Source organism: Ruditapes philippinarum, unplaced genomic scaffold (genome assembly GCF_026571515.1).
Source record: "Ruditapes philippinarum isolate M1 unplaced genomic scaffold, ASM2657151v2 ctg247_1_1_1_1, whole genome shotgun sequence".
Taxonomy (NCBI): Eukaryota; Metazoa; Mollusca; class Bivalvia; order Venerida; family Veneridae; genus Ruditapes; species Ruditapes philippinarum.
In genome coordinates this window covers 32769-50545 of record NW_026852169.1, presented here as the reverse complement: position 1 = coordinate 50545, position 17777 = coordinate 32769, and the positions used below count along the sequence as shown (strand labels likewise).

Genomic DNA, 17777 nt, shown 5'->3' with positions numbered 1-17777 from the left:
AATTCAATATAGCAAACTTATCGCTTTTTATGTTAAAAAACATGTCTAAATTGTTTTATTTCAATTATTATTATTTACATTATGTGAATACAATCAGAAACAAAAATGATTGAATAGATAGCATGGAGAGGTAAAAAGATATTTAGCAACGCTCTTCCTAATAATCAGTTATTTGGTATAGTGGTCCAGAGTGATATGTACTTCTTGCATGCAAGCAAGTTTAAAAAGACAAACATTTAGGAAAGAATTAAATAAGTTGCGCATATGTTCAACAATAAAAAGAAATACTGCAAATGTAATAATGAGCTAGAAATAATGTTATATATAGTATTGTATAGTACCTGTGGCATGTGAAACATAAATTTATAAATATGAGAGTCAGCCTCATTTTTGAGTTCATTACATAATCAAATACTTTAACAATAAGTAAATGGTAGTTAAAATTGCATTAATATCTGTAATTATAATGTTTTTATTATATTTTTCTGTATTTCGTTTAAATCTGATCATAATTGAACTGTTTTCATATATTTATAACAAATGATATGAATATTTAACAGAATAACGATAAATTTATAATGTACATGCAATACCATTTTAATTACTATAGCATTTAGCGTGAATACAGTCTGAATGATACACACTAAAAATGATAACATTAAGTTAAATACGAAGTTAATACATCACCTGATGTCTTTCTCTATCAGTAAAGCTGGAACGTCGTCATATGACCGATACTGTGTCGGTGTGACGTAAAGCCCAATTAGACAAAAAGTTAAAACCTGATATTAATATTTTCCCAATAACGAAAAAAAGTTTTAAAAGAAGTATATTGCCATTAATACTTTATTTTACTTTAATGCAATCTAACAGAACATTTACATTTTTGTTTGTTTATTTACAGACTTACACACTAATGGTTTACAACAACAGTACCTCATTTAATTAAACGATATTTATAAGAAAGTTATTTGGTAAAACATCAATTCTTGCCATGCAAATACCGTGATTCATTGATTCAATGCAACATGTTGAGTGATTCTTAAAAATGAGATATCTCTGTCTATTTCCTTGATAAAAGTGTCACCTTATCTGTCTTATTACGGTCATTGTAATTTAATTCCAACTCTATAAAGGAATATACAGAAAGCACCTCTTGACAGCAATAAAAGATCGAACTTCAAGTTTAAAATCGCAACTTTTAAATAAGCACTATAATGTGTTCATTTTTGCGATATTAATGAAATAAAAAATATTTTAAAATATGTGAAAATATATTAATTTTAACCAAAGTTATTTCCAAGAAGGTTTATTGATAGGAAATGTAACAAAACTGTATCAATAAAACCACTGATTTATTGAAATCGAGGAAATATTATTATGGAATGAAATTGAATACTTAATGTAATTATACACAGGTTGAGATGATGAAATTAAACTTTAAAGTATGTAACATTTTGCAACATTTAAGTAAAAATCAAACTGAATTAATATTAACAAGTTAAGTTTAATTGATTTATAAGAGAAACTAATTTCGCGCATTAATTTTTATTGCATGCTTAATCTATCAAGTGTAAGGGAAACTAAATGATTGTTTAATATTTCACTTATTGAAATAATATGATTTTATATAATATAAGACTTAGTGTAATTGTGTGCATTAATTTTCAACTTTGATTGATGAAATGTTTAGATCAAGCGAAAATTAAATAAGTTATAAATAGATCTGAGAATATTCCTGTTTGATTGAGTTGAATCAATTTAATAGACAATTAATTTCTCACATTAATCTTAAGTTTAACTCACCAATCCCAGATTGATATTACCTAAGACAAAGCATTTCTAATGTCAGATGCATTTCTTCAACAAATGATAATAATGTTTAAAATACTTTTTTAATGTTAAAGTACCAATATGTTATATTAAGTATTTAATATAATATTGCAGTAACTAGATGGTCCTTTTGTTTTGTCTATGAAATATGCGTTTATTAATGAGTAAATGTTTTCCGTCTGGATTAATGTACTGGTTTCTTTTCCATTTAACTTTTCAGTTTTACCAGAATAAAAAAACAGAAAAAGTGCATAACGCATATACCATAAAATGGACAATTGCAGACATTTGCAAATTAATATATTCACACGAATTCTAATGTGTGAAAAAAAAGCGAAAGAGTACTAATTGAAATAGAGAAAAACAGAATCCCTAAAGAAAGCCCAACACGGTAAAATTGTAAATGTTGCAGGCTCGGTTTAATTGAGTCAATATAAGTGATAAACATGAAATAATGTAGAGTTGAATGTATAAGCAAGTGATAATCTTACAGATTAAGTCATGCCTAAAATACATTTTATCGAAACTGATGTAAATCTAGTTATGTTTCCTTAACAATTCTCTTCATCCCTCAGTCACTCAACTCAATCACTACATTAAGAGATAAGTCTCCGATGCACCTGACTAATATTTCTGAAAACCTATAGCTTTATCAGATAAAGGATTGTAAAAGTGCATTTTCAGAGTAAACTTACGATAAAAAAGTTAATGACATTAAGTCATGTCATCAAGGCTCTCCTGCCTTTTTTAAAAGTACACAATGCAGCTGCTAATTACTCATCAGTACCGTATATTACAAAATATCATGTTATATAACTTGCCACTTATCAATGGCCATTTCTGGCATGACATTATTAGATTTTACGAGGGAACGTTATTTTGCCTACAAGTTATTGTATTTTTAGTAACGTATGATATGAATTTATTCGTTTTTATATCATGTGGTAATAAATCTTGATATAAAACAGTTTTAGGCGGGGTTATCTCATTTACTTTAAATGTACGATATAATAGAATTTTAAGTTCAATCAACATTCATTTTTTATCAAAAATAATAAACCCATTGCAAATACGATAAAATACCAAAAAAAAAACGATTGATTAGAATTTTAAGAAACTCTTTGCTTCTTTATCGATTCCTGGCTCAGTAGTCCAGGTAGTTGTGTGTTGTTTGTTTTCTCAAGGTCAAAATTTGAATGCGTACGTCTTTAGAAAAGAAGGAAATAAGTTGCAAAATGTGTTTAACGACCTCATAAGAAAAGAAGCCTTCACGGCATGAAAACCAAAGGTACAAAAATATGCAGAAATGGGTCTTCTTCAGTCTCGAGTATATAATATACAATAAACAATGAAAAAAGTTGAATTAATTTTATGTTGTGGTTGCAATAATTGTATCATATTATTTCATTACAGTGTATTTTATTTAATTTCAATTTCATATTGATAATAAATTATAGTAAATTTTATATAATTTGATTTTCAATATATGCTTGCAACATTCATATGCCTATATCAGTTAATACTTATTAACACTAAAATAATTGGAAACAATAATCCAAGAAGACCAAATCAACATTTATCTTCCACTTGTCTACGTTCACCCATTTTATTTCCGTTTTAGATGTTTATGTAATATAGATTTGTAAAGTTAAATGAATCTATATACAGGAGTGAAATCATTTTAATACTGCTTTAAGTGGACAATTACATGTAATAAAGTGCATTTAATGTCTTACAATTTCCTAAATTTATAACAATACAGTTTTAGATTTCTTCCGTAAACAAGCCAAATAGTCATCATTTTATCTCTTAGCATAGCATAAATAATGAAGAGATAGAGATTTTGTTTAAGTTCCTTATATGTGCGTTCATTTCAAGTCAATTTTATGAGTTCCGTATTCACTAAGTACAGTTTTAAAGCATTTATCTACAGATTAATGCATGTCGTAAAATACTTTTATGGTAACTGTTGTACATATTGTGTTAATTATGTTTTCCTTCACATTTCTCTTTATCCCTCCAGGAAATCTCGGGAATTTTATTTTAAGATATGTGACCGATAAACTAGACTGTTATTTGTAATTAAAAGCTATTGACAGCGTAAAAGTACATCTGCACAATAAACAAATGATAAGAAAAGTTACAAACATCAAGTAATTACACCAAGACTCTTCCGTCTATGTTTAAAGTGAAATATGCAGCTTCTTATTTCTTAAAATATCTCTATAGTACAAACCCTGCAGAGTGGCCGTCGGTAGAACAATGTCCTCTTTAAAAACAACATCATTTTTTTTCAATAGGAAAATTCTGTGTAGCCCCTGTTAATTGCACATAAGTTCATTTGAAGCCGGTGATAGTGGACGATGGATATGGCGGGCGTTCGTTGCCAATATTCGAGACAAGTGTTCCTTTTAAAAATTACTTTTAAAAATGCGAACTTGTATGCCTTTCATTTGTATCCGTGCAAAGCACATAATATGCCTCTTAATACAATCTTTTATTTGAAGGTTCCCGCCTTTATATAACAAGTTTACATATATATCACGTCATTAAGTTGGTTTCCAATACTCTGAACGCTTGTGTTTCACTGAAACAACGTAACTGGCTCAAAAATTCAAAGCAGCGAAATTATCAAATTAATAATTTCACGGTTTAAAACAGTGAAATTATCAGTTTTTATTTCACTGATATATTTCTATACACCACCGAAAAGCATGTAATAATTCTCCTTAATTCATTTTTATTTTTAAGTCATTATATAATTATAAATTATAAAACTTATGAAGCATAATTTTATTTCAATCCAAAATTATCAAAATTGATAATGAAGTAAATAAAAAAAGTTTCGAGGGGAACGCCGTGTTTTTCTTCCCAAATTTGACAGGAAAATTGATGAATTTTGAACCAAAAGTTTTAATACATCTATTTAATTAATTTTAATTTCTGAGGCATACATAGTTTTATACTAGTCCGTAACAGAAGTTCGTAAATACTCAAAGAGGGGCGGGGCGTCATGCAAGACTTAAAATCGTTTAACTTTGTGAATCTCCTTTTGTCATTTTAAACATGTTACTGAGTAAACGTACTCTTGTAGTTCTACGACTGAAAACACGTTTATTTAACTCTATTTTCTGTATATTAAGTGTTTTACATATTGTTTGTATATATCATGTACAGATAGATATCTATTAGTGTGCAAACTTGCTTATGTATTATATGCAATAGAAGATATGAGCTTGTAAATTTGTTGTTGTTTTCCATGTTAACTTAGTTGTTAAGATCTACAAACTTGTTATTTAAAAGCGGGTGCCTTCAACAAGAAGATTGGATTAAGAGGCATATTATTTGCTGTGCACGAATACAATCAAAAATGCAAGACATACACGTTCGCATTTTCAAAAGTAGTTTTCAAAATGAACACTTTACATGTCTAGAATTATGGCAACGAACGCCCCCATAGATAGAGACGTTGCAGTTATCTTCATCCCTCATAAACAGGCTCCATCAAACCAAGTCTGTAAATTTCACGTTTAAAGTTTGTTGATTGGTTTTCCTCTTGTTCTTTGCTTTTCCAGATTTTGTAACAAATAAATTAACCTGTATAAAGCAATACATCTCAGCACAACGGTTGTTGCTCTACAGAGGTTGTACTGTTTAACAATCATTTCCAATATATCATATCATAATATTTGCTGCAACAACCCCTACCTCGCAAGTTGCAAAACAGTATGTAAAACCATAAAAATGATAATAATAACAAGATTTTTTTTCACACTTAAGATGAAATATGTTCTTGTTACAGAGGTTGATCCAGCTATTCTGGGAGTCATATCATATTAATTAAAAACACAAAAGCTTTTAATTTGTCTCGAATGATATTTTCTCATAAAACTATGAAGGAAGGCATAATTGGTGCTTGTAAAGAATGAATCATGTTAAGACTATATGTGAAAGGTTATGGAAAGAAAATACTAATTTGAATTATACTTAAAATGTACCTCATTAATTTTTTAAATATTTTAAAGTCATGTTATGCAGTATTGGTCAATACGGATTTTACAACACAGCTTTTCGTCAATTCGGGACAAAAATCTTCAAAATGTGTCTAGTTTAGTATGTTTGTTTTTCATTTAACTACATTGCGATTTCGTGGCGCCCTTGACTGCAATCAAGAATAATGCATGCTTGTATTTATGAGAAAGACATAGTTTCCGAGTTTTGTTTGTCATTTATCATTTAGGTTTTTGTCCATTTGGAACAGCTTGTTCGGTTATTTTCATACCGTATTTTATAACAGCTTCTTTGTCATAATTCAGAGGATGCATTAGGAATAATGTTGTTACATTTGGTTAGCAGCTTGCATAATGTTTCAATAGCTATTCATTATTACTTAAAGCAAGTAAAGGCAACCAGGAAATTGGAGATGGGGTGAATATTTCATATTCTGAAAACATTTAGTATTTTTCTTTCTTATATTTTTTTAACTTTTATCACTAAAAAATCTGTCACTTATAATATGTTTTGAAAACCAAATGTCTTCAAATCAAAGTTTGCATTTCACTATGAGATTAATATTATTAATTAATAGCTATTTGACTATTTTATAATCTAACATGTATTCAAAGTAAGATTTGAGATTCTCCTACAATGACCCATTTCTAGTCTTTTCTCATATGTATCAAGTGGTAGTCATTATCGATATAAAAATCGGTTCGATTTGATGCTTTTTGTGAGTAGTTATCACAATTACTTTATCAAAAAATAACCGATTCTTTAGCGCAGTGTTTCAAAGTGGTGTGTTTTTGTTGTCTATTCATTGTCTGCATGCAACTGATCAAAGTTTATGCTGCATTCAGAGTATGTGCTTTGTGTCCATTGCTTGCAAGCAAACATACATAATCAATCAGAAAAGAAGAAATGACTTGGTAGATTTATTCTTCGATAAATGTAAATAATGAAAATATGACAGTAAGCAGGTATAATTATTACTATTACATTTTTATTGTAGTTGTTATTGTAGACGTAGCCGTGAAGTCATAACAAACAAAAACCAACAAAAGATATGCATAAGAGAGTCTATTTCAATCTTAAGTAAATAACATATTAAAATATTCAAAAACCAAAATAAGCAAGGAAGATGGCATTTAATGAACACATCCTCCGAGAAAACATCCACAAAGGACCACTGACTAGGAGCCCAGCAGGGCAACAAACAAAAACAAAAAAGGAATCACGGACGGAACGTTCGCAGTATTAAATGATCGTTTCTACATTTTTTACTAATGAGTCAAAATAAGTTTTGTTCCAGCGTAGAAGCCTACGGAGACCACTTTTAAACACTAAGAAATCGTAGTGGAAAGCTTTAACATTAGATAAAAAGATTTTTTGAAGACAGAACAGAAGTTCTAATGATTTGAGTTTTGATCAAAACATACAATTGCTAACAAGTTACCAAAGCAACTTTAGTGAGAAATTTCATCGCTTGCGACAAAATTAATACTCAATGGCAGTTTGGTAACACAAAATCACTTGTTGCAGGGTTATTTTTCATACTTCTTACAGCTTTAATGGCTAATTTCCAACCTGTCGTATAATTGTTCTCTGCTTAGGTAATTAGGAAAAAAGGTGTATACGACGAAGTTCAACTCGAGGCGAAAAGGCAAATGATGCAGATAATTACACAGATACCACATGCTACAACAAATGGAATATTGGATGCACATTCAACCTGTTACTTAATTAATAACTAATTAATACAAACGTCAGAATATTTTTATTATTTTACATATATGTTAATTTATACACATTTTGTAACAAAAGTTTCTACTGATGTGAATAATGCAAAATAGGTCAACAATAATGCTCAAAAATGTGCTTTTAAAAGCAAATTGAGGACCAAATGAAAGCAATTACATTATTGTTTTTTCAGTATTGTCTTAGTACAATTCCATAAAAAGTGGATAATGGTTCACACACACACAAATAATGCATAAGCTATAATAATGGACGGTACTGAAAAGTGAGTTACATTCCATGCTCCTTGTCAACATTTCTCATAAAAAAATGAATTTTAAAACATCCGCAGCGGTGAACACGAATTTTCAATGAGGTAAGTGCCCTTCGACAAAAAATGGTTAATGATGTACGCACACAAAAAGAATGCATAAGCCCTAAAATTCCATGGTTGGCGAAATTTAACAAACTTAATTTACTATGTTAAAAAGTGAATGTTTAAGGGCAAAAGATTAATCAATACGAACTTTTTAGACTTAGTCGTGTGTTTGCAAGTTCGTATTGTTGCTTTTTGTCGTAAAAAGCAGAGACGGGTGTAATGCAAATGTGACGCATTCATCTATGTCGTTCTTTTGCCTGATTGTTTCGTCGCTTTCCTTTGATGATGAACTTGTAGTTTATTCGTGTTTTTTTCCAACATTTTTGTATTTTCAACGCAAAAAAGCAACATACGACACGGCGTAGTTTAGCCACCATAGTATTCGCAAGTACAGCTTATTTACAAAAAAGGCTTTCATTCTCCTCTCATTACAATATTAGACAAAGTGTTTTAATAGGTATGTGAATATCTGACAAATATTAACGGGAATTAAATAGTATTTTGAGCGTTTATAGTTTGTACATTTAGCTATATCATGTTGATTTGAATAACAATTATCATTGATACTTTGAAATGGATAAATACACATTTATTATTACGTAATAATATCTTTTTAACTGAAATTACAGTCGTTCAAATTTAAAATTGTCCAACAACAAATTTATGTTAGAAATAAACAACATATTTTTGTATGATAATAGATAATATTAACAAAAAGTATCTTTTAAAATAAGATACTCGGTCGAAGTAAACCTGTTTTCTTGCATACGTTAGTTCTTAGTTTTCCATGCAAAGCCATATAGAAATCTTTGCATAGCTTGCATATCAATGATATAATAATGTCTTGTAGGGTTATTTTATCTTGACAAATCGAATACTTATGTATATATGTTTCAAAACGAGTCATGTTTTGGTAAATGAATTCAATTTCTTACACCAATATCTAAGTAGTCGGTAGGCAATTGTTTTTTTTATAAATACTTGATTTATATACAGATATATGAAAATAATAAACATTATATCAATTGAACAATTCAATAAAAAATATATAAGACACCTTAAATGTTGTTAAACAGACCTTAAATACCTGAGCAATTTAATCTGAAAGTTAAAAAAACTATCTTGTACATTTTTTTAGAACTATCCTTTACAATTTATTTTAGAATGGCAAATGAGTGTCCAAGATTTCATTTTGACCACTGAAACTCTTCTTATATTCAGTTCTTCACAGTAAATTTTACAGGAAGTCAAACTTATTTTAGACTGGCCTTCGACCGTAAATATGTAAGCTGCAATTGCTTTCATTTGGTCATCATTTTGATGTAAAAGTAACTCTTCTTTGCAATATTTTGCATTATTGTTAGGTAAATCTTATGATCTGCGACAGTAAAACAAATTGATGTTTTGTTTAGCGAAGGTTCTAATGAAGCATTCGTAAAAAAGTCATGCATATTTTTAAATTGCAGTGTGAAGCATTCGTAAAGGTCACTTACACTTTTAAATTGTAGTGTGATATTAATCAAAACGAATATACAGAGCCGCAAGATTGTCAATTTGGAAAATCTTAATTTGAGTAAAATAAATAAAATTTGATATAGTCTTGTCTGTGACCTTTGTCTGGAAATAATCGGTTTAAAAACTATATTTTATTGATAGTTTACATTTATTCTGCTATTCTACTGACAAATCACAACATTCTTTTAAAAGTTGTCTATCTTTTAAATGGTCTTATTATAATATGAACAAGATTATATTAATGCAATTCAATTAAATATTTTAGCATGAAATAGTAGTTTTTTGTTTAAACTACTGTGCATTAAACAGTTTAAAAATCAGCTATAAAATTATATGAAAGGAAAATAATTTGATAAACAGAACATATATCGATGATTATAAGGACATTATTCCAAAATTCAGATTGTTTGAATTTTGTATTCAGGCTTTAAAAAAACAGCTATAAAATTATATGAAAGGAAAATAATTTGATAAACAGAACATATATCGATGATTATAAGGACATTATTCCAAAATTCAGACTGTTTAAATTTTGTATTCTTGAACTATAACTTTATTAATAAAAACATCTCTATTTATATAGTAAAAAAAATAAAAGAAAATGTCTACATAATATAAAGAATGTTTTGTAATGGAAAGCATGCAAACGATCGATTCGAATATCACAATAAAATACTAAGGATTTATAAATAGAAATACTACAACCCGATTTTCCTATGAAGCTCTGGATTTATTTTCTCATTAATTATTGTATTATGCTCTTTTAAGGCTTGCAATGTATAAATTAATTAAGATTATCTACCCCTGTAAAGCAAATGAAAAATCACATAGTTAATAACAAACAGTTAAGCAGATTTTACTCAGTCACACATTTAATACTGATAAAATAGCTAGCATTCGGCAGCTCTTGTTCTCGAACGACCATTTCGTAAGCAAATTATGAGTAACAATGTAGCTAGCCATTAATTATAATTATGACATTTGCTTTGTATTCCATTGATAATATTTTCTATATTTGATCAAAATTTTCAAAATCTTTTTAATAAGTATTATTTTAATTGATCGGTTACATGATTTATGTTTATAACAAAGGCTTGTAGCATTATGTCATCCCAAAACTCCCAGTTATTGAAACATGCTTTATCATCAACCGTGATTACGTCACGGTAACTTCCGAATCACCGATAAATACATTAGGGAAATAGCGCATAAAAAGCTTTTTATATTAAGTTGAAGAAATAAAGCATTCAAGATTATTTAGGATATTAATTATTGAAATCACGAAATTGACAAATATCAGTAAATGATAAACTTCTATGACATGAAAAGACAGTCTTGAGTTTACGACCTTTTTCTTATGTTAATATAGTTATAGTTATTGAATATTTTGTTTGGAATTTCACACCTTTGCTAAAGCATTGACAAAATATTTTCAAATTTGGCGCAACTTCCTTCAGATACATCAATTATGTTTTAAAAACATTATTCATGTTTGCTCTTTGATAATAATTAACAATTTGATTCATTTCCGAAGCAAAATATGCCTACAAGTGAGTGAAAACATCTTAGACATGTACAAATAGTTTTATAAACTTAGATATTTGAGTATTTGAAAAGTAAAGAACTACTTTTTGACAAATTTCAATTCAAATTTGACAGTTTAAAGAAAGATTTTGGCAAATATATCTTTTTTATTCCCTATAATAATTGCGTTTCATTAGATATTTTTATACTCTCCTGCGCATCGGTCGAATGTTCCACTATCGCTCACTTCTTACCTCTGCTAAAATTGTAGGTTCAGACCGATATTTCTATTTTTAGACAGGAAAATCCGTGTCTACACTTCAGCCAATCAGTGACTAGCTTACTTGTAACGAATTGTCACATGCCTGAATTTGACGCACCGTAATGTAAACAATGCGTGTTTATTTGTACTTTACTTAAAATTGTTTTTATTAAACGTTTCTAATAAATGACCCAATAAAGCTACCAAAATGGTTAATTTGCGATAATATATTATTTACGGATCGTCAATTGTAATGGAGTCTACGTAAACGGTAGCTCAATACGAATACTGGCTGCAAGAAAGTTCACTTCAGGCCGTTAAAATGATTTTTCTTATATTTTCTCACAGACACTTGGAGTGTAGAGCTCAAAGTTAAAATCCTTTAAAATCCAAATAAAATGTATATTTGTAAATCCCAGCACATGTACTGATCATAAATATCAATTAAAACTTAATAAAGGCCGTTTTTGAAAAAAAAAAAACAAAAAAAAACATATTTCAACGTCTATAATAATCATACATACAAATTCAGTATCATCTAACTTTAATGATGGTCATTTAAGAAAATCCAAGATAATATTTGACGTACTTTCTTAGCCTGTGTTTTTCATGGATGGGCAGGTTTTGTAGGTGATATACATGTATGTGCAAAATGACATACATACTACATACATATATCTGCAGACTCAACCAACACTATTTTACACATCAATAGTAAATCTGCATTGGTTACTCATTTGAAATTCAGGTATTTTATTTAATAATATTGTAGTCAATCAGGAGCCACAAGCTTGTCCATTAATATCAATAAGGGCTGTCAATAGAACAGTTGTTCTATTCAACTATACTCAGCACTTGATGGAAAATGTTTGAATTAACTAAGGAATATTTTATTTATTTACATATGATCAAGTCTTGCATTTTTTAATGTTCGCATGAGGCCATATTTCATTTAAAATTCACAAGTTATGAGCCTTTGACAGAGACATCCAAAGTATACTATTTTTAAGGTATTAGGACCCTAATGGGCACTATCAGGAACTAAAAAAATGACATCATAAGTCAGATGTATACCTTAAAGTACACCTGTATGCAAAATTTAAACAAAGTTTACCGTACGGAAATCAAGTTATGGCCACTTTTCTTAACTCAAGCTAGGATGTTATGAGGGCCCTTTTTTAGAAAGTAGGAACCTTTAAATAATCTGCAATAACATTCTAATAAAAAATGTTTTCCCATTAATTTTTGGTAAGAAACAAATAGTACCATTCAGCTAACAATCCAAATAAGCAAAATTATGGTTTCTACTTAAAATTTATGAAATCTGTATAAAAATGTTACCCTACTCCACCCATTTTTACCACGTGTCTGACCATTTTTCTACTTAGGGAGCCTAATTTAAAAAATTATTAAAATTTACCCAAATGAGTGCCTGTTTTCAAAGTTTCCCTAAATTTTTAAAAAAGTATATTGGTTGATCTTGTAAAATATGAAATACTTTTACCGTCTAGTTTTGATTATATTACACTTTGAAAATATCAGGTACCATATTTATTACTAGATTTAGCATAATTTAGCCAATAAATACCTATATAAATTAAAAAATCAAAATTAAACACTTTTTTTTCTTTCCAAATGGGACATGAGAGATACATAAATAATGTTAAAAGAAAAAAAGAAAGAAAAAAAAAGTTGACCTTTCTGGGGATTGAACCCATGGCCCTCATTTTCAATGTAGTTAACAGTAGTTCTAGCCTATTTAAATACTCTTCAAAGCGGAGGTAATGCATTAGGGTGCTAATACCTTAAGTTTCAAGATTAATTTTGCAGGCAAAACATTCACCTGTACTAAATCAGAAGTTCAGAGGGTCATACTTCTGTCAAAATCCATGCTAGAGTGTGTGCAAAGTCTTTTACACATAAAAGATTTCAAACCAAGGTGAAGTGCAAGCCATTAGTTGCACGAAAAACATTAAGATGTGACACTAATGAAGAATTCCAGGTGTAAAGGATAGTCCCATTTTTCTTCAAATAGTTAAGTTAAAACAATAACTGCACTGTAGATCATCAATGAATTTATTTCACACCTGTAAGTCTTCATTTTCAAAACAATATGCAATATGAAATAACAAATGCAATATTTTATTGATTTAACATACACCTAAATATAATGTATAAAGGGTTGATCACAAAAAGTCATAACAAAAATAAGAGTACATAAGTTGGCTGTAAGGTCACTCACAATCACAGGGATAAATTGACAAATATCTTTTCCTATGAAATTAACATCCTAAGTCAATAGTAACAATAGAAAAACAAGATCAAACTTGACCAGAACACTAAATATATATATAGGTTGGGATAATCTAGTTATTGAGTAGGCAATATATATTTAAGATAAGTTGGATATTTCAGGTTTTAAAGTACAATTTATGCCTTCAGTACTGGTTTAATACTTAACTTTCTGAGTCAGACACCCAGTCATATTGTTACTAAGTTCAGTGAAATTATGATACCCATTCACATTGTTACATTGTAAAATGTCTACTAAATATGTATTAAATCAAAGCAAGAGCCTACATATTATTATTTTATTTAGGTAAATCAATGGTAATAATTTAATAAACTTCATTCAAAATTGTTTTTAATTAAACTACAATGGTCAGCATTATTTAGAATATAATCAGAAGTAACTTAAGACACTAAAGGTATATCAATTCTGTCTAATTGTACACAAGTAAACAAAAACCTCCTTTTCTGTTAAACTGTTTTAGGAATTCTAAGCTTTATCATGTAACAGGGTTTATTCTCGTCTGGTTTGTTTTGACGTGGGAGGGGAACCTTTTACTTTTTGTGGCACTGTCTTTATTGGAACCTTATCTTATTGTAAACTCAAGATTCTGGTTTGCTCTTGTTTATTTTCTTCCAGTAAATTTCTTAGTAAAAACGCTGTAACGAAAGTTGGTTCCACAAAATAATTTTATTTGAAGCAAAGCATATATATATATATATATATCTCAAATTTTTACAATCATCACAGTAATATGATATCACAAATAATATAATAAAAAAGATTTAATATTGGGAATTATACTCGCTTATGTCTTACAAATGAGAGAACATAGAATGGAATATCTATATAAATTTTGTAACTATAAAATCAAAATTATTTAAGAGATTTTCTGATTAATACATTAAGATAAAATATTTATACATGAAACATTATAGAACATTGTAGAGAAATATTGTTATATTGAAAACATTATCAATATTGAAAACATTATACAGAATCTTTATTAAGATAGAAAATATTGTACAACATATTTGTAATCTTAGTAAATAACAAAAATTATAAATATTAAAATAATTAATTTCTTACCTGTAACGAAAGTTGGTTCCACAAAATAATTTTATTTGAAGCAAAGCATATATAAAAATGAACCCTAGGGTTACCCTTATATATGCTTTGGTTGTTAAGCTTGGTTTCCATGATGACCATAGCAACTTAATCCAGACAGCAATGAACCAACATGTTACAGGACAACAAATTTAATTACCTATAAGGTGTAAACAACCTTTTATCAATTAGAATTACATTGAAAAGAAACATAAAAGGGGTATCACTAATTCTTACACTTAAGGGGTATTTGTTGAACAATATGCTTGTAATAAACATAATAAACTTTTATAAACATTATATACATCAAACTACATAAAAAGAAATAACAGTACATAATAAATGATTAAAAGAATTTATGCCTATACAACAACTACATTAAAAGAAAAACATGTACATAATCGTTGTTACAATCAGCAAGTATGGAAGTTAACTTATCAATAATTTCTCAAATAATGACATAGAAAATCATTCAAAAGAAAAAAAATACGACGCGCGTCTGTAATATAGGTCCCCGGGGCGGGACCAATTTTAACCCAGGGATGTTATTTGTACAAACTTGGTAGACACCCATTTGAAGATGTTTCATGATGAATATCTAAGCTCTAAATCCAAGAAAGTTTTTAAGTTTTTACTATATTTACTATACACATATAGGGAACGAGAAAGACCACCAATCCCCTCCCGCCCCCCCCCCCGGCAGGGTTATTAAGAAGATTTTTTGCCAGCAGTATAAAGCCAGGCTATGGAGACTGAACAGGATCCACACTGTTGTCTTACTAACTTTAACTTTTCATCCTGATGAATAATGTACCCAAAATGATAATAAACACTTTTAAATATGAAAGCCAGACATGTCCATTTATAAACTCTACAGGCTAAGGGTTGAAATAATTTTGCATCAATGCTCTCATTGTGCAAGATTCAAAATCAAATAGGTAACATCTAAAAGCATTTAAAGAAAGGCTGCAAGTCTTATTATGTTGTAATGAATGACAAATATCCCATAAATAATTTCATGTTAAAGCAAAACTGTTAGTTCAGACATTACAAGTTGAATTAAAAAATCTAACTTAGGATCAGGAACCATATTCCTAAACAAATATAATCATGCAGGATTTATGCAGCTTGTTCTATGATATGATGCTAATGTGAAACAAATGTCCCCAGTTCAAATGCTATCATTTACAATGTAATAATAACATAGGTTCCAGCAGATCTACATTTATTTAAGACTATGAAAGAAATAGACATAACTCATTGTTAATTAATTAAAAGTGCTATCTCATTTATAAATATGCAACAGTCATAACATAGATACTGTAAACACCCTAAAAATTCAAATTTATAAAGGAGATTTATATCATTCACAAAATACTGGTCCTGATCTGGGAAGAAAATGATGTCAACAAAATTCAACTTGTTACATCCTTAATGTATTACACAATATCTCACACAGTAAATTTTAAAGTTTCAGAAACAGCTAATTTTAAAATTTATCAAAAATTACAAAATTGTGTAAGAAAATATCTAATTTTCATTAAAAATGATGCCAGAATTTTAAACATATGTACAGCCATTTGATGCGAGTGTTGATAGGAAACTTAAAAGATTCTGATTATATAACTGTTTAAAAATTTAAATTGCACATGCACATGTATTTCATAATACCAGTAAAAATAAATTTCTACAATTTCCATCATTACATCCTTTTGACAAAGGTCACAACTTGCAGCACCAATATATGTGTAGTTTTCATGAATTTGTCAAAGGATTATTTGTGACAGTGTTGCCTTTCACAAAACTTATCATTTTGGACAAAACCTGGGCAAAACCTTGACCTGAAATTTATTACACACTATACTGTAATTCCATGAGAAAGTGTTCCAACACTAAGTTACTTTAACTTAATCATTATGTCGAATGCAGGTATCTGATGATGGTCCATACTGTACAAGTATTGAAGTCTAACCATATTTCAACATTTTTGCAGTGATGAAGACTTTAAGACTGCTATTTGGCTCTGATTGATGAATTGATTTGATATTTGCTGTAGTAATATGTCACATAATTCTTCATCCCAAATTTTATTTTTAAAATAAATAAAAAAGGTCAAAAATCCTTATTTTATCTTCTGTAAATGCATGAAAATCACATAAGTCATTTGTTCATAATATTTACTTCCCACTTTCAGATCCACAGATACTTTGATCACTGATTTCTTCTATGTTTTCTGCCTTCAAGTTCAACTGTACTATTTTATACATGTACCTAGTACACAATGTTTATTTGGCCTAGCTGTAGTTGTAAGTGCTAGCAAAGCTCTTCAACCCCTGTGAACACTGGATGAAACACATCTTTCTGTTGTTTTTTTTTTTGTCATATACCCTAAAAAACAGAAGATGTGACATTTAATTAATTATATACATGTATATAGTACTGTATATAAGAATTGTACAGTATGAAAACATCATTTAATTATACAGTAACAGTCCTGTTGTTTAAAGAAAATAACCAACTATATGTTAATAAATGTCAAAATATAGTCCACTGTCTGTCTAAATGTCAGAATACGATAACAAATAAATGGTGTTGATCCATTCAAACATCTACAGATATCTGTCAAAAATGCAGAAACTTAAAATTTGAAATTAAATCATCTCATAAAATATCTCCTTCTGAGCTACATTTTTTAAATTTTATACAGTAAAACTTTCAATACCCCCATAAGCAAATTACATTTTGGGGAAAAGTAAAAAACCCCGTAGCTAAACATGGCCAATTTTTTAAAAGTAACTAAAACTGTTTTAAAATTTTGTGACCTTTTAAAAAAGATATTTGTGCAAACTATCAAAAATAAGGGCCCAATTTCTCCAGAGAAAAAATAAAATGTAACAAACTCTTTTTTTCAAATGACCTATGGAATTTTTGGGAAAATTATTTTAAACCCCGCATACAAAAGCAACATAATGGGTTTTCGAACCCCGCATGGTCCAGACCAAACCTGCGGGAAACTGCGAATCTATCAGGAAATTAAAGCTGTTTGGCCCAAAAACCCCAAAAAAAGTTTGAGAAACTGGGTAGGGAACAGATCAGACCCGCCCCGGGGGATAGGGCTGGTCTGGGTCCATGCT

At 29.0% G+C, this 17777-nt stretch overlaps 1 long non-coding RNA gene across 1 annotated transcript; it reads left to right on the top strand.

The window, feature by feature from the left end:
- Positions 1 to 11196: 11196 nt before the first annotated feature.
- Positions 11197 to 15993, top strand: LOC132751248 (uncharacterized). Its single transcript, XR_009628659.1, has 3 exons — positions 11197 to 12256; positions 13057 to 14039; positions 15061 to 15993. It is a non-coding gene; the product is annotated as an uncharacterized LOC132751248 (long non-coding RNA).
- Positions 15994 to 17777: the final 1784 nt, after the last annotated feature.